Source organism: Pinus tabuliformis, chromosome X (genome assembly GCF_031772625.1).
Source record: "Pinus tabuliformis cultivar Carrire ecotype Pingquan chromosome X, CPIR1, whole genome shotgun sequence".
NCBI classification, from domain to species: Eukaryota; Viridiplantae; Streptophyta; class Pinopsida; order Pinales; family Pinaceae; genus Pinus; species Pinus tabuliformis.
Window position 1 is genome coordinate 166,873,703 of NC_142308.1, and position 18,895 is coordinate 166,892,597.

Sequence of the window (18,895 nt, forward strand, 5' to 3'; positions counted from 1 at the left end):
GATTGCTGAGGAATTGCGGTGTTTTGAATGACAAAGGTCAAGAAAAGCCATACTGGCAGGCCAATTGTGAGTCCTGGAAGGGACTATTTGGCCATGTGTGGAGCACCAACATCCCCCCAACAGGAGAAGGGACTAGGATTTCCCCCAAGGGGAATTCTTTGATTGGTAGACTCCATTTTCTCAACCTAAGACCAATGAGGGAATAGTGACGTTATTCAGATTAAAATAAATTTTATGACGCTTTGACACAACTTGCTTTTTCAATTTTTAAGAGTTGAGAAAAATCTATAGATGACTCTAGTCGCCTTCGATTTTTAATGATCCTAAAGTGACAAGTGCTCAGATGGAACTTTTCTTTTAAGGAGTCTGAAAAGGAATGAAAGTGACTACTCTATGAATCTAGACAGAGGGATTACCAAACCAATCACAAAACTGTAGAATACTTTTTATGGTACGACAGTCAATCTTCCCGAATGCTGTGTTTAGTGCATTATGATCGATATGGTGGCAGACATGGCTTCCTAACAATAAAGGATGTAGCCTATTGTGGTCTCCCAATATACACTCGATGGTATGTGGGAGCACAAGTCTGTACTGGCACTTGTCATCTCAAAGAGGAGGAATCACCCAACCTACGATGAAAGTGATAGTTGCCAGGCTTTACGATGTCGGAATACATCTCTAGCCTAGGCTTCTAAATGTTGTGCATTAGGTTCCAAAGCATTTTTATGTTCATTGAAGTTTATTTTACAGTTGATATTTCTTAAGAAGTTTTCCTTTAAGGTTCATCATGTGATGTAGATATACAATTCTTAAATGTGCAATCTAAGATGATAAACAGTTGTTTACTTTCTTCTTGCAATGAAAATCCTAGCTACTAAGGAAAGAGAAATGAAATTCTTTCAACATAGAGCAGAGAGCACACACTAGATGCACTTTTCCTAAATCAACTTTAGCATGCAGTCTTAATGCAAATGCACATGCATGTATTGTTTTTCAGTTTCCTTAATGTGAAGATGACAAAAAAAAAACAAAGTATAGATCTGAACTATATTTTTCATAACGACAATACTAACAATTTTCTTTTCAAAAAACGAAAGTAAGGTCAAGACGAAACTTTGCGAATTTGAATTTAAAATTGCTTTAGACACTTGAAATACTAATGATTCAAATCAAATACAATGGAAAAAGTGTAATCGACCATCTAAAAGAGGAATGCTTTGCGACACTCTTTTTCTTGACTGAAAACGACACTTGTGACACTTTCAAATCAAAATACGACAGTTCGATTAAGCTACTATTTGTAAAGGAGAACTGTAAATGATGAAAAATACATAAAAAACATTCACAATTCCTTTTGATGGAGGCTGAATAATGTAAAGGAAGATGGTTTCAACAGAGATATACTGATCATAGACATCAAAACTACTGAATAAAACTGAAGACAATGAAGAGAAAACCAAACTTTGGAAGTAAAAATAGTCTTAGTCAATCATCACACCTGTAACACAGGGAAACAGGGATGCATCTCACCCGCAACACACAGGAGGTGCGATGGACCAAGGACGAGACTGTGCTTGGTTTTCACTCGTAGTTTGCAGCTAAGTTCAGGGATTTAGGCTGAGCTAATGATAGTCAGTAAAAACAAAGTATAGGGGCTAATATAATGAGGTTATTTGAGCTACAACCAGGGCACTTAGGATGTTTTCAAGCTAGATGTTCAGTTCATAAACCAACCCAGAGATTGACTGAATCAGCGTTGATCTACTTTGCAGTTGCATAGAAAAAGAAATTCGAAGGCTAGTTGGCTTAACTTCAGGCTCCATCTGTGGTTTATAAAGCAAACAACAATAACAAAACAAACAAACTATTCACTCCCTAGTGGAGTTTCCATTTTTTTATTGGGAAAACTAGTGTCCATTTAGAGCTGCTAGTCCCACTAAGATGGGAAGCTATCTTAGAAACAAACAGATTAAAGTTACTTGTGTTTTCCTTTATGAGAGATAGATGAGAGAGAATCAGAGAGCACCAACCTCAGTCTTTCGCTAGTCTCCTTGTTTGTTTCCTCTCTCCTTTGATAGATCTTTCGCCACTCCTTTCTCACTTGTCTCGCTTCAAATAACACCTGTAGAGTCAAAGTAGAAAAATACCATCAAAGAATATAGATCTATAACCATAAACAATGTAGGATCAAATGTACATTAACCATATAAATTCATATACAAATACAAGATTCAGAGATATAAAAGCATATGGGGCAAAACTCAAATAGCTTTATTGATATAAGTAGTATAAGAGAGGATTACAACTAGGTTGTTTGATCTAGCATCATCCTCCCAACATGAAAGCCCTCTTCACCTCATACAAAGCAAGATCATCCAACAATGTCTTCAAAGAGAAACCAATAGCACTTCCTTGCAAATTACAAAATTTCAGCCTCTCGATATCTAGGATGAGGGATCCATATATAGATGTTTATAGGAAAGTGAGTTAGTTTTTGGGATTTTGATTAGTGTCATTTCACTGATAGTTCTTGGTTCCACTTGGAGATTTCAGATCTCTTACTCATCCCTAGGCGAATTCAGAGAGGCAAGTGTCATATGAGCAGTTTCTAGAAGATTCTCTGGGTTTCCACCTAGCAAACTGCTTCTTCCATTTGTCTTCTCTCACTCATCGCACCCTACAGAAGGGATTTCCAGTATGCATTGCACCCCCCATGTGTGATAGGTGAGATGCATCGCACCCTATGCATGGAGCAGTCTGTATGGTCCTGTTTTGACCAATTCTGAGTAGTTTTTCATGGAGAACTTTTGGGAGATGATGTAATCAGCTGACCTTGTTCCTTTAGGGTGTGAAACAACACTTTTATGGGTTTAGAAGCCCTTGGTTTATGGACATATGTGATTGGGGTTGCAGTGCCCAAATATGTCTATAACAGGGTAGTTGCTTGAAGTGTTGGGATGGTTCTCAGGGGTTTGTAGTTGATGTAGAAGGTCTGTGTGGTATGTTTTTGTTGGTTCCACTTCCTTAAGGTCACATAGGAGGTCAAATCCAACCATAGTAGCCTCTCATCACATGTTTACCCCAGTTGGTTTGTTACTTGGATATATGTGGGAGATGGTTATTACATCCTTCAACATTGAATTTGTACAAGTGGCTACTCTGTAAGTATAAAATTTTCTAGAGATAAGTTGTGTTCTAGTGTCTTATAAGAACACCAATCCATCTTATGTCTATCATATATTATGTTAGTGAAAGAGAGTATCAGATTTTTTTTGTTAAATTGGGAGGGATATGACATAATCTCGTTTAGCTAAGTATTTAGTTAGTTGCATGGTATATACTATCCAAGGGATGGAATTAAATTTCTTTCATCTATTGTCATAGCCTAATTTTGAAGTGGTTTCCATTGGTCATTCCAAGGAAAAAAACTGACAAAAAGGATGCCAAAAGTGAGTGGTCTCATGTAGGCTCTGGATGTTATGTAAGTAAAGTGTTTGTTGGATCTCAACTTCTACACAATTTTCTTGCAATTTGATTAAAAGTGTAACCTCTACCCATAAAATCCATGCAATCTTAGCTCAATTAAACCCCTTATTTTTTTTGGACATTGTGAGTACATTTCTTATGTAGAATCAATTCACATTCCTTATTTCATTGATCAATGTTTTGTGATCCTTATTAAATATTTGACTATACAATTTTGGTCTATACTTTAGTGCACTAATGCATTAGTATCTTTGTTACAAGGATTTAAGTGATAATTATCCTACTGGAAAAATTCCTCTTATATTAGGAAATTTGACTTACACTAGAAAGTTGTAAGTTGCTTGCATAATTAATTGCTTGAATCATATCCTCTGGTTCCCTACATTTTAACTATTACTTTCATTCATTTCAAATTTATGTTGTTACTCTTTCCTTTGTAATTATCGATATTTGCACAGTAATAATCTCACAAGATCTATTCCACCAGAATTAGGGAACATGAAAAAGATGAGCTACTAGTAAGAGCTTTAAATCACATCTATCATCATGTATACAATGAAAAAATTAGAAATTGGATTTGAATGATAAGATAATCCCCAATGGTAGTGACCAATACATGGATATGCAAGCAACTAAATGAAAATCAGCTTAAGATTCCCCCTGAGTAGGGGAAGTTGGAACACTTGTTCGAATTCTAAGTTTATGTTTGCATGGTAGAAGCATATTCAAATCTAATTAGACAATACACATTAATCATTGACTTTTGTGGATTTTTGCTACAAGTATTTAACAATACTAGGTTGTATTTTGTTGGGATAGGAACCTTGCTGGAAATCATCTTGAAGGTTTGATTTTAGCAAAAATTAGTTCATGCATTGCTCTTAATTACTTGTAAGTGATATAATCTTCAAGTTTACTAGAGAAATTGTGGGATATAATCTTTCTATTTATCTAACACTATTGAGGCCATGTCTTTTCTTGACTTTTGTTGTGTAGCAATGTACATGGAAATCGTTTGAATGGAATTGTTCCTTTGGAATTTCGTAAACTTGAAAACCTCACTTATTTGTAAGTCTGTAAGCCATAGCCAATGTGATCGATTTATATAACATAATGAACCATTAAATTTATTAAAAGTACATTCAAAGTGATTAATAATTTTTGTTGTGGGTTTTACAAAAAAAATTCCTCCAACAACATCAAGGGAGCAATTTCGTGGAGCTAGGACATATTATAAATTTGAACACATTATGCATTTTTGTTATTTGAGTGTCTTAATTAAGTTTCCTAGGCTCTTGTTGTAGTGGCTGCAACACATTCCAAAATTTTGGCCCACATCCAATTTCAGAGCCTCCTTTGAGAGTTTTACTTTACATTTACACGCACTTGGGTTCACCCCGTGAGCTCGTGTGAGTCTTTGCACCCACCTTGCTTGATCGTTCAATGGACAACTTTTGTATGTTGGTATCAATGTCTCGCTTATGACCATGTTCTGGTCATGCACAAGGTCTTCACTTCATGTGTACGTGTCGTGTTCACTAGGTAAACATCTGTAGGAGTCGTATGCACTATCATGCAAACATCGTCGCGGTTGTCCAACGATCAATCACAAGCATCACGCTTGTCATTGGCACTGTCGGTCGGTCATGTTGAGCATGTGTGTCTTGATGTTTTGAGGCGTCTTGACTTCAAGTCATGTGAGTGTGTGTTTGCAAGGTAGCATATGCATCATTTCACTCATTCACACACTTAGTCATTTTTACTGAAATTCTGATGACCAAATCACGCTCTCATAGTTAGACCATCAACCCATCATCGACTCAATTGATTGTCACAATAATAGCATAGAAGCAACCAGCAAGCCATTTCAAGTTGTGCTACCCGCAAGCTCATCCATCAACCCTCCCGGTGTTCAACCAGAGAGTTTGATTGGGTGATAAGCCTAGGACTGACTCCCCTCAAAAATTGCATAGAGGTTGTAGACCATGCCCACTCCACTGACTGAGAAAATTTCACAGACAGGTTAGACAGACACCTAGTGCCTGTCCCTATCTCCCTCATAAAATTGAGCAATTTTCCCAGACAATCACTAGTCAGCTAGCTAGCTACTTACCCGGAAAACTGCACAGATTTCATGGGCAAGCGCTCTGTAGCCTAGCAATCCGCTCAACCCAGAAACTGCACAGAGGTGGTCAGTAGGTCATCCTCCCAGCAGCTGCGCAGTTTTTCCACCAACAACTCCCAGCAACCCGCTGTCGTCTCCCTCCAGGAACTTGGCAATTTTTTTTCCAAACTCCCACAGCCCACTGGTAGCTTTCACTACCCACTCAGTCCAGAAATTGTGTAGATATTACCTTCCCAGTCCTCCTATAGCCCTCACTACTTCTCCCAAAACTTGCATATATTTGTCCTCCATCCGAGCCAGATCCCGTTGATAGTCACTACCAATCCAGAATGCCCATGTCTGTCTCCCAGTGACTTCCACGAAGTTTTCATTAGCAGTACTCGAAGCCCACATCCCATCCCAAAACTCACCATGTGTGGTTTCACATCCCTGTCCACTCTCCTGATCACTTGCATCCAAAAACGATCATGATAGACTAGGATATTTATGGATTTGATGTCATCTTGTCTTGAGTGACTACAGATACAAGTACATGAAGGAACATGACACGATGACAGATGGGATGAACAAAGGGAGTGCATGCAAAAAGACATGTTCGCGAACGAACAAATAGATGATGCATGCAAAGATATGTGTTCACAAATAGACGACCATGCGAAGATGTGTTCGTGAACGGACGAACAGATGAACACACATTTTCGCGAATGGACGAACATGTCGAGCATGCCAAAGTAGAAGCAAGGAGAAATGGGTGAACGCAACATCAAGAGAACCCAACAAACATCGAAGACTCCACACAACTTTTAGAACTTCCCACTGTAGATCAATAGATTATGCAATATACTAAAGCAAAAAAAACTTGCAAAAGCTTAATCGATTATGAACAAGATCAAGTAGAACATATAACAGAGGAAGAGGAATCAATATAACATGAACACAGAATAATACTTTGGGGAAAGCCTCAGCTAAAAACCTTGATCTCTGTATTATCATACAAGTGGAAATATGTCTGGATTACACAAAATATGTCTGTATTACCGCTATCCAGCTCTCAGTACAATCCCTCTTCTGCTCATAGACAGCCAAAAGCTTCTCTCAAACCTTCTCCTCTGCCCTCCAAGCCTCCTATTTCCTTACACAGTTTTCCTTGGGGTCCAATGCTGCCACCTGTGTGAATTTACCTCTCACACAACACATTAAACTCAATAGTAACTGCACAGTCCTGAAGGAGATGATTCCTTCTGCATGGATGGGTTTCCTATATAGGAAAAATCCTCCAACTGATAGTACTTTGTCCCTTCCTCTAATCTCAACTCAATCTCTAACTGAAGTGACATGCATGAGCTATTTATGAGAGAATACTTAGTTATCTGAAGTGCAGCAGTTACATGCATGCATGCATTAACTAATTGAACTCACAATTAATTCCACAAATTGTTGGAACTAATCTAACTAGACTTAACTCAGTTAACTGAGCTAACTAATTACAACTTAAAGTACAACTCATCCTGATTTCCTTTAATGAAGGGTAACTTCCTCAATCAAAGGGAAAATTGTTGCATGTCTTCACATAGACTTTATGTTTGATTTCCTACAACTAATTAACTCTAGATGGATTAATTAATTATTTTACAAATAGCTGCTAAGATCAAATTCGAATTTTACTTCTCAGTTTTAGTTCAGGGACTAACTAAAATTGGAATCTATCCCGAAATACTATTTATAGAAATGCTATTTTTAGCATTTCCATTTTTCATTCCTTGTTGCTATGTCCAACGCTGGTACCTGAAATGCTATTTATATCAATGCTATTTTTAGAATTTCTATTTTTAGCATTTCTTGTTGCTATTTCCAACACTCCCTCTCAACAAGAAAGGCATTCAACTCGAACCCGATCCTGAACGTTTGGAATGTTGTGCATGCAACACTTCTCCCGAGTGTTGTTGCTCTAGCAACTCCAGAAACCAAAAAATCTTCCCACTGACCTCCCTGTTGGGCTAGAAACATCCTCTGGTGTTGAAGCTTCCTCTGCCATTGACAAGCTCTCCCTTTGTGACCTCTGAGCTACTGCAACAATCCATGAATCTCGCACCATTGCACACCTCTCTGTGCCATCCTTTACTGGTGCAACACTCCTATGCCTCTCGCACTATTGTAGCCTACTAGCTCTGCACTGTCTTGGGATTCTTGTACTGTAGCTCTCTCTACCGCTCCATCCCCATCTGCCTCTACCCACTCAGTCAATCCTGCTACTCTTGTTATGCTCATAACCTGCAAAATGATACCCAAATACAGAATATGCGAAGAAAAGATACCCAGAACACAGAATAGCAATGATTTTATTATTCAGAGAGTAATGTTCACTTGCCTCTTCGAGGGGGCAACCTCCAATAGAGCAGAGCTCGATTATAAAATAAGACATGATACTCCTCGCAGGGAGTCTCTATCCTTTATATATGACTCATACATGCAATACCACGGGCCAATACCGTGGGTTTTATTAATACCATCTATTTAATACTACAACCCATTTGCAACTAACTGTGGTGCCGTCATTAATTGCAGGTTAACCACTTACAAATATTAATATGGGCTTTATTGACTCTTGACTATGACGTGATCCCATGACATAAATAAGGGGGTTAGGGTGGGACCCTAACATGCCCTCCCCCTTAAGACTAGCCTTGTCCTCACGGCTGAAGCTGCAGAAACTGCTGAAGAATAGTGGTTGGTTCCGAAGTTGCATCTTCCGGAGAGGTGTCTTTCCATTTGACGAGGAATTCCTTAATCATGTGGCCGCGCAGGTGTTTGTCTCTTGTGTCTAGAACCTGTTCGGGTTGAAGCCAGATTAACCCTTCTTCGTCCAATTCAGGTAGACTGGTTTGAACTTGGCAATTGTTCCCGATCACTTTCTTGAGGCACGATACATGGAAAACTGGACGGATTTTTGCAGTAGGTGGCAAAGCCAACTTGTAAGCCACTTCTCCAATGCGCTGAAGTACTTGGTATGGTCTGTAGAATTTTGGATATAGCTTCTAACAACCCTTGTCTTTGAGTGATGTTTGCTTATATGGTTGCAGCCTCAAAAAGACCTGATCCCCTTCTTGAAATTGGTGCTCTGAGCGATGCTGGTCTACCTGTTACTTCATGTGGTTCTGAGCTTGATGAAGATTCTCTCTAAGATGGGCGAGCATGGTTGTGCGGTGTTGTAGGAGTTGATCTACTGCTTGTACTTTGGAGCACCCTTGAGATAAGAAGTAGGGGAAAGCAGAAGTTGACCATATACTGCTTCATAGGGAGTCATTTTGGTGGTGGCATGATAGTTGGTGTTATACCACCATTCAGCCAGAGGTAACCACTGTACCCAAAGGTGTTTCTTTTCTGAAGTGAAACACCTAAGGTAGGTTTCTAGACATTTGTTGACGGCTTTAGTTTGACCATCTGTTTGTGGATGATAGGAAGTAGTGAGTTTTAGTTGAGTGCCTTGTATCCTGAAGAGTTCCTGCCAAAAATTACTGGTGAAGACCGGGTCGCGATTAGACACAATAGAAGTGGGCATGCCATGCAATTTGAAAATAAGATCCATGAAATATTGAGCGACCAAAGTTGGTGTAAATGGGTGGGGTAGGGCGCAGAAATGAGCATACTTCGATAGTCGGTCCACAACCACCATGATGACTGACTTGTTCCCAGACTTTGGAAGACCTGTAATGAAATCCATAGAAACTTCCGTCCAAATTGATGTCGGAATGGGCAATGGTTGTAATGTGCCTGGTGTGTTGACAGTTTCCTCTTTGTGGCATTGACAGACATCGCATTCTGGTACAAAAGTAAGGATGTCCTTTTTCATGCCTGTCCAAAAAAATGATCTTCTGGTGCGAGCATACGTCTTCTGAAAGCCCGAATGTCCTGCAATGGGCGATGAGTGCAATTCTACCAAAATGCGACTTTTGAGGGTGGATGTTGGGGATATTACGACTCTGTCCCTGTAGCGAAGAATATCATCCTGCCATGAGTAGCCCTTGGTGGAATTTGGATCTACCTGCAATTGAGAAATGAGTTGAGATAGCCCAGGGTGTGAAAACCATTCCTTGCGAGCCTCTTCAATCCATTCTGGAATGGGGAGGGAAATTGCTAGCAGAGTACTTTCTTCCTCAAATTGGCGAGATAATGCATCTGCGACACTATTGTCTTTCCCTTTCTTGTAAATGATCTGATAATCATATCCCAGCATTTTGGTGAGCCATTTATTTTGTTGTGGGGAGGATAGGCGTTGCTCCAAAAAATATTTAAGACTGTGATGATCTGTGTGGATTTGGAAACGTCGCCCTCATAAGTAACGTCGACAAGTCTCGACGGCATGTAAGATGGTGATCATTTCTTTTTCGTAGGTAGATTGGCCCAGATTCCTCCCACTTAGTTGTTGGCTTGTGAAGGCCAAAGGTCGCCCTTCCTGCATTAAGATTGCCCCAATACCGGTCCCCGAAGCATCACATACTATGACAAAGGATTTGGTGAAGTCAGGTAGTGCTAAGACTGGAGTGGAACACATGGCGTTTTTGAGAGCGGTAAATGCCTGTTGTGCTTCCTCATTCCAGAAGAAGGAATTTGTCTTTAGGAGTTGAGTGAGGGGCTTCGCTATGCGGCCATAGTTGCGGATAAATTTACGATAATAGCCTGTGAGACCCAAAAATCCTCTCATGCTCTTCAAGGTCTTAGGTTGAGGCCATTCTTGCATTACCTGGATCTTTCTGGGGTCCACCTTGACACCTTCACGCCCCACAATGTGGCCCAAATACTCAACTTCTTCCATGCCAAACGAACACTTGGACATCTTGAAAAATAATTTATGCTTGCGGAGCATGTGTAAGAGTAGATCTACATGATAAAGATGTGCAGCCCAAGTGCCACTATAGATGAGGATGTCATCAAAGAAGACAAGGACAAATTTTCTGAGATATGGTTTGAGAATGTGATTCATAAGGCTCTGAAAAGTAGAGGGGGCATTACGAATACCAAATGGCATGACCAGGAACTCATAATGGCCTTCATGATTTCGGAAAGCAGTCTTGGGAATGTCGACTTCCTTCATGCGAATTTGGTGGTAGCCTGAGCGAAGATCCAGCTTAGTGAAGAATTGAGCCCCATTGAGTTCGTCCAACAAATCGTCAACCACCAGAATGGGAAATTTATCTTTGATTGTCAACTTATTGAGGGCCCTGAAGTCGGGACACATCCGCCACTCCTCATCTTTCTTGAGCACCATGACCATTGGGGATGAGTAAGGACTAATGCTGGGACGAATGACACTTGCTTCCAAAAGTTCCTCGATTATTTTTTCTATTTCATTCTTTTGGGTGAACGGATATCTGTATGGCCGCACATTTGGGGGTTGGGCCCCTGGAACCAAGGTGATGCTATGATCATGTTCCCCTCGCGAGGGTGGAAGCTCATGAGGCTTGTCAAAGACCGGCAGATGGTTATTTAAAATCTGTTGCATCTTAGGATGAATTGGCAGAGACTTGGTTTCGACGACCTGGATGGCATTAAATTGAGATACCACTCCATGATTGCCCTTTTTTAACAATTTTTCCATCCGATGCGATCTGATGATAAGGGGGCTCCCGCCTGGAGTCCACGGAGGGTATGTGTGTAGTTGTTCTACTTAAAACTCATATATAACTCCTGAAAATCCATTGTGATTGGCCCAAGAGTGCGGAGCCATTCAGCACCGAGGACAATGTCGCAAACCCCCATGTGTATGGCAAACATGTGGGTTTTCAACTAATAATCCCCCATTTGAAGTTTGACATTTTCACAGTGGCCTTCACATTTCATTGTGCCCCCATCCGCAATTTGGACTTGGAAGTTAGAAACTGCTCGTATAAAACAATGCACTACTTCTGCGATTTTTTGATGGATGAAATTATGGGTACTTCCACTATCAATCAAGACTACTACTGGGCGATGTTTAAGAAAACCCCTGATTTTGAGAGTTTGAGGGGAAGAAATCCCTGCCAACGCATGCAGCGAAATAACTGGTTCGTCAGAGACATTCTCCTTTTGGTTGTCTTCTTCTATCTCCTCATGTTCCTCAAGTGGTGGATCTTCCTCTGTTGAGCTGTAGTCAGTGGCATCTATTTGAAAAAATTTGGGCTCCTTGCATTTATGACCTGGGGAGTATTTTTCATCACAGTAGTAACATAGTCCTTGCTTCCTTCTTTCGGCCATTTCCGCAGGTGACACCTTTTGGACCTTAAGTGTTTGAGTCGTGTTGTGATCCTGTGGGGGACGACCTTTAGCGGGGAAATTTGGGCGACTGTATTGGGCTACTAATGCACGTTCCACGTTACGGGATACCTTGCAAGCCTCTGTCCAATTGGGAGGGTGGTGCAGTAAGACTTGAGCTTTGATGGCTTCTTTAAGACCACTGATAAAACATTCCGTGTAGAACACATCTGAGAGACCCCAAGTGCGGAAGGCTAAGGCTTCAAAAGCTGTAATATATTCATCCACTGTACCTATCTGTCGGAGCTTAGTAAGATGACCCAAAAAAGAGTCCTCCTGTTCAAAGCGGTCTCGAAGAGCTTTGGTAAACTGGGTCCAAGTCTTAAAAGGTCCATTGAAACGTTGATGCCATTCCCACCATTGCCACCGTTCATTGTCCAAGTACATGCTCCCCAACATAAGCTTAGTCGCATCATCTAAGATACGATTCAGTTTGAAATACTGCTCCATTTGTGCTATCCATGCAGACGGGTGAGAACCATCAAATTTATGCATATCCAACTTGGGAGGTCGCTGACTGGGTGGTGGGTGGGTGTGCCAGACGTGAGGAGAGTGGCTAGACTCACCCTCATTGTATTCATTGCCATTATATGCCTCCTCGTGGGCTTGCTCCTTACCCTTTGGGATTAATTGCTGGACCTGGAGACATAGTCCGGTAAGATGATTATTGAGGGATTGGATGTATTCTTCAAGTTTGTCCATTCTGTCGTTGGCCATTGCTTGAGCTCTAGTTTCTACCATACACCAACCTAATGAAAAATTGGGACCGCCTAAAAATTTTCACTAATAATTGAATGGTACCACTCTGCTCAGCTCGTCGTCCTGATTCTGATGGGCTAGATCACCAATAAGCACCCTGGAAGATCTCAATGGATTTTCAGAGTTATAGTTATATAGTTAGAGTGATTTAGTAGATAGAGAGGAGAGATAGAGTTATATAGTTAGAAATTGTGAATGTTGCAATGTAGTTGAGAGGAGCCTCTGCGCTAAGGTTGAAATGCCTTAGCAATTGTAACTATGTTGTTCTTACATAATATATGTGTGTTTAAGTGTTGATTTTGTGCTGTTTGTGTTTTATATATATGTGCATTAATGGTATCCCAACTCTGTTTCATATGTGTGGCGTAAATGGTTTCAATCCCAATTGTGAACGCATGCTCATCGACCATCGGCTATTGTAGGGTCGATGGAAATCCATTGAATAATGAGTTATCGTGTGTTAACAGAGCGTGAATGGCAGAGAATATGGTAGAACTATGTTTAAAGCGTAGAAATCCCATCAAAATGGTGAGAACACATAGGAGTTGTTGGATCAAATGATCAACATTCCAAATCAACCTTTATCGCATCAGCGGAGCCTCTCAGATGTTATCGAAACTAGTTGATGAGAAGTGGTGATAGCGAATTGCGATTTAAATCACAACCATCAGATCGAGGCTCCATATCAATGGTTTATATGTGAATGGTTATCGCATATCAGAGCGGAAAAGGAATGGTAGTCTGCGGAAGGGCCGATACGCCGATGGCGATATCGCCGATAGACCTAATCAGCAGTCGGAGATATTGGGTGATTGGAGATCTATGCGATCAGAGAGTAATCGCAATCAGAGATCAGGGAAGCGGAGATCAGAGAAGTTAAATGAGCACAACAGAAGAACCCGAAACCGCTAATATTTATAGAGGTGGGTTTATTATTATTTGAATTTTGGCATGTATGCTTGGATCAGGGATTCTCGTGTAATGTTGTTTAAGCCGATATGTTGTGTGGCCGAGTTTTAAGGCTTAAGGCCATATGTATGCTCCCAATGGATAGTGAAAAGGCTCGATAATGTTATATGGGTCTGGGATTCTAGTGTAAGTCCACGGTTAAAGGCAGAGAGCCTAAAGGAATGCTTCTGATAAGCTTTGTGGACCCATAACCCACAGGCCTCAGGAATGATTTGTTAAGGGAATGGGATTTGGATTAAGCCCCAAATTCTCACACCCATCATTTGGTATCAAAGCAGACAAAGATTCTGCATGCAAAGGAAGATTAAAGAAATTTCTAAGAGAAGAGGAAGGATTCCAGAGAAGGAGGAGAGCGAGGTATAGTTGATAGAGCAGGAGTTATGGTCTTACTATCACACAGAGAATGATAGCAAAAGGTGAGAAGATTGTAGCAAACCTAGAGCATGAGGTGATCATATGGTTCTAGAGGAGAGAACCTAAAGGATGCCAAAATACTAAGCTTAGGAGAAAGCTTGGTGAGGTATCATGTAGCAGAAGGAGACTGTTACTGCAGAGGTTTGGTTGCAACTCATAGAAGACCATGAAGACAGTTCCATTGAAGAAATGCAGTGGGAAGAATTACTAAGGACAAGGAGAAGCATATGACCAAGAGATCATAAATTTTTGTGCCTCGGGAGTCTGACACAGGAGAATCCAGCACCCTTAGTCAAAGGGAGGAATCCAAAATGGAGCGAAGAGGAGGACATGGACCAGAGGAGAAAAACAAAGGAAAAACTCTATTTAGAAACACATTTAAAGATGGAAAAAGATGGATAAAAGTCTCTCGAAGACCTGTTATCAATGTAATCTACCATGTGTTGGGCATATGCATGAATTATAGAGCTTTAGGTCTTTTGGTGAGTAAATCAAGGAAAGGATATGATTGGATCCTTCACAGTGATCTGATCCAACACTTCTATTATATATGGACCTGCGTGTTCAATTGTTAGTAGATAAAGAGGAGAGACAAAATTATATAGTTAGAAATTGTGAATGTTGCAATGTAGTTGAGAGGAACCTCTGCACTATGGATGAAATGCCTTAGCAATTGTAATTGTGCTATTATTATATAATATATGTGTGTTTAAGTGTTGATTGTGTGATGGTTTCCCAACTTAGTTTCATATGTGTGGCGCGAATGGAATCTATTATAATTGTGAATGCATGCTCATCGACCATCGACTACTATACGGTCAATGGAAATCCATTGAATAATGAGTTATCGTGTGTTAATAGAGCATGAATGGCAGAATTGTGTTTAAAGCATAGAAATCCCATCAAAATGGCAAGAACACACAGGAGCCATTGGATCAAATGATCAATGGTCCAGATCAACCTTTATCGCATTGGCAGAGCCTCTCAGATGTTATCGGAACTGGTTAATGAGAAGTGGTGATAGCGAATTGTGATTTAAATTGCAACTAGCGGATCAAGGCTCCATATCAATAGTTTATATGTGATCAACAATCTCATATCTGAGTGACAAAGGAATGGTAGTCTATGGAAGGGCCGATACACTGATGGTGATATCACGATAGACCTAATCGGCGATTGAAGGTATTGGGTGATCAGAGATCTGTGCGATCGGAGAGTAATCGCAATCGGAGGTCGGGGAAGAAAAGATTGGAGCAGTTAAAAGAGTGCAGCAGAAGAACCCAGAACCACCAATACTTATAGAGGTGGGTTTATTATTATTTGAAGTCCAGCATGTATGCTTGGAGTGGGGTTTCCCGTATAATTTTGTTTAAGCCGATATGTTGTGTGGCCGAGTTTTAATGCTTAAGGCCATATGTATGCTCCCGATGGATAGTGAAAAGGCCCGATAATGTTATATGGTTTCGGGATTCTAGTGTAAGTCCATGGTTAAAGGCATAGAGCCTAAAGGAACACTTCTGATAGGATTTGTGGGCCCATAACCCACAGGCCTCAGGAATGATTTGTTAAGGGAATGGGATTTGGATTAACCCCCAAATTCTCACACCCATCAGGTACCTCAATGATCCTGCCCCTATTCCATCCTTCATAGGACTATCACTCCACATCACCCCACCTCCTACCTGGAGGTATGCATTCATGTGATCCCTCTACCCACTTGGCTCGAAATTTACCACTCCTGGAGGTCTCTGCATGAGTGGATGCCTCCACTCGGTCTCCTCTCAACTTCTTTAGTTGTGGTTGCTCCACAATCTCCTGAAGTTGCTTCAGCAATTTTGGCTCCTCCACAATTGTCTGAGACTTCTTCTGGCACTGCATGTTCAGAGGTAATGTACTCTCCCTCTCAACCACCAAGTCTCAACAGTTGCCTTGCTCCTCAAGGCTTTGCATGCATCTTGAACCTCAAGAGCATATAGGTTCTTGAATCGTGAACCAATCTGATTCACCTACCTCGTGGTGATGTGTCTAAGGAAAACCTTTCCCTTACTGAAGACTACGTCATAGCCTTTGTCTTCCAGCATAATGACGGACACATTCTTCTTCAGACCCGATACATACTTTACATCAGTTAGGGTAATGCGAGCTCCATGCTCCCTCTGAAAAAACAACTGTGCCTACTCCTGAGACACTATAATTTCCATCATTACCCATCGCTATGAGTATCTGGAGATCTTTCTCCTCCAAGGTACTAAAAAAACTCTTATCGTCGGTCATGTGTAATGAAACTCCACTGTCAAGAAACCAACCACATCCCACCATGGATGAAACCATGCATGCGAAGAGGGTGAAATCTAACTCTAACTGTGAGGCCAATGCCTCACCTTCAGATACTTCCTTGGATCCCATGTTGGATTTCTTCAGTGGGAAATTTATAGCAAAATGGCCCACCTCATGACAATGAAATCATCACACTTTCGATTTGTCAAACTTCTTCCCACCACAGGAAGAACTCGATTTGGGATGAGAATCCTTCTCCTTCCCTTTATTTTCCTTACTCGCAAAGGTGTAGTTTTCATCATCCTCCTTGGATGAAGAACCATCTCTAGTGCTTCTTCTTATCTCCTCTTGCATCAGATCCGACCAAAGTCATTCCCAATCTGGCAGTTTCTCTCTTCCATTTACCTAGTCTTGGTAGCTATGCCAGCTCTTAGGAAGACCGAGAAGAGCAAGACTCACCATGTCATCATCGGCTGTCTTGATTCCTACACTTCTAAGCTCATCCCTGCAAGTGGTGAGCTTTTTCAGATATGTAGAGATCGTGTCACCCTTTTCACACTTGATTTTCTGAAGCTTGTATTTCAGCGTCAGTGTCCTCTAATCGTTGTTGTTTTGATATAGATCTTTCAATGTTTTCCACATTGAAAATGGTGTCTCCTTCCCATGGAGGCACGAGACAATGTGGTCTCGAACTCCCTCTAGGAGGATTATCCTTGCTCTAGCCACACATTTGTTCCATTTCGCCAATTTTGTAGCATTAGCTGCTATTAGCTTGGGGACTTCTTAATCAATGAAGTCCTTTAGACCGTTGTCCTCCAATATTGCTTCCATGCGATCCTTCCAGGCTATATAATTTGAGCTGCCATCAAGGGCATACTCGAGTCTTAAACCATTGAATGCCATTAGGGAAATTTGAGATGTGATAAGAATTCAAATTCTATAATCAGGAACTTTAAATTTCGAACTTCTCCCTTCTTTGTATATTTTTCTTCACTTTGATCGCCTTTGCTCTGATACCAGGTAGAAATTCCCACTGTAGATCAACAAATTATGCAATATACTAAAGCAAAATACTAGATCTACTTCTACAGCAAACTTGTGGAAGCTTAATTGATTATGAGCAAGATCAAATAGAACACATATAACAGATGAAGAGAAATCAGTCACAAATAAAGACAAAAGAATACTCTGTGGAAAGCCTCAGCTAAAAACCCCGATCTTTGTATTACCATACAAGTGGAAATATGTTTGGATTACACAAAGCTTTAGCTCACAAGATATCCAGCTCTCAGTACAATCCCTCTGCTACTCATAGACAGTGAAATGCTTCTCACAAACTTTCTCCTCTGCCCTCCAAGCATCCTATTTCCTTGCGCAGTTTTCCTTGGGTTCCAATGCTACCACCTGTGTGAATTTAGCTCTCACACAACACATTAAACTCAATAGTAATTGTGCAGTCCTGAAGGAGATGATTCCTTCTGCATGGATGAGTTTCCTATATAGAAAAATCCTCCAACTGATAGTACACTATCCCTTCCTCTAATCTCAACTAGGTCTCTAACTGAACTGACATGCATGAGTTATTTATGAGAGAATATTCAGTTATCGGAAGTGCAACAATTACATGCATGCATGCATTAAGTAACTGAACTCACAATTAATTCCAAAAATTGTTGGAACTAATATAACTGGACTTAACTAAGTTAATTGAGCTAACTAATTACAGCTCGTCCTGATTTCCTTTAATCAAGGGATAACTTCCTCAATCAAAGGGAAAATTGTTGCAGGTCTTCACATAGACTTCATGCTTGAATTCCTACAACTAATTAACTCAAGATAAATTAATTAATTATTTTACAAACAGCTGCTAAGATCAAATTCGAATTTTACTTCTTAATTTTAGTTTAGGGACTAACTAGAATTCAAATCTATCCTGAAATACTATTTATAGCAATGCTATTTTTAGCATTTCCATTTTTCATTCCTTGTTGCTATCTCCAACACTGGTCCACGAAATGCTATTTATAGCAATGCTATTTTTAGCATTTCTATTTTTAGCATTTCTTGTTGCTATTTCCAACACAACTTGCCATGTGGAGATGAAGGTGTGACACACCATGAGGACATCCATCACTTAGCAACACTGCAGCTCAACATGCACACCAGCAGTAGAAACGTACCATCAATGTCATGTCAAGTTGTGTCATGACTCATGTCGACCACATCACTATTGTGGGCCATATTATTGTAAATCAATTTAATGTAAGATGGGAGCCCAAGAGACCCACTTGTCATCTAAAGAGTCATGTAAAGTTGAAATGTCATGAAAGTCAAATAGTCATGAGGGAATTCGAACAATCACAAGGGTTAGTCTTACCCTTGGCTATAAATAGCCCTCATTTGTACATTAAAAGGACTTTTTCACCTTGGTTCCTCCCACATAGCCTTGAGAGTCTGTAATATTTTCTTTGAGGAGTAAGTAGTGGCTCCAATGCCCTGTCCATGGGGTTAGTGATGTATGGTGTATCGATGTGTCTTGGAACTTTCTCTTAATTTAGAAGCCTGCTAATAGGC

At 40.5% G+C, this 18,895-nt stretch overlaps 1 pseudogene; it reads left to right on the forward strand.

Annotated features, from left to right (window-relative positions):
• LOC149138981 (LRR receptor-like serine/threonine-protein kinase ER1) overlaps nt 1–18,895 on the forward strand; it is a 143,890-nt pseudogene that overhangs the window by 95,878 nt on the left and 29,117 nt on the right.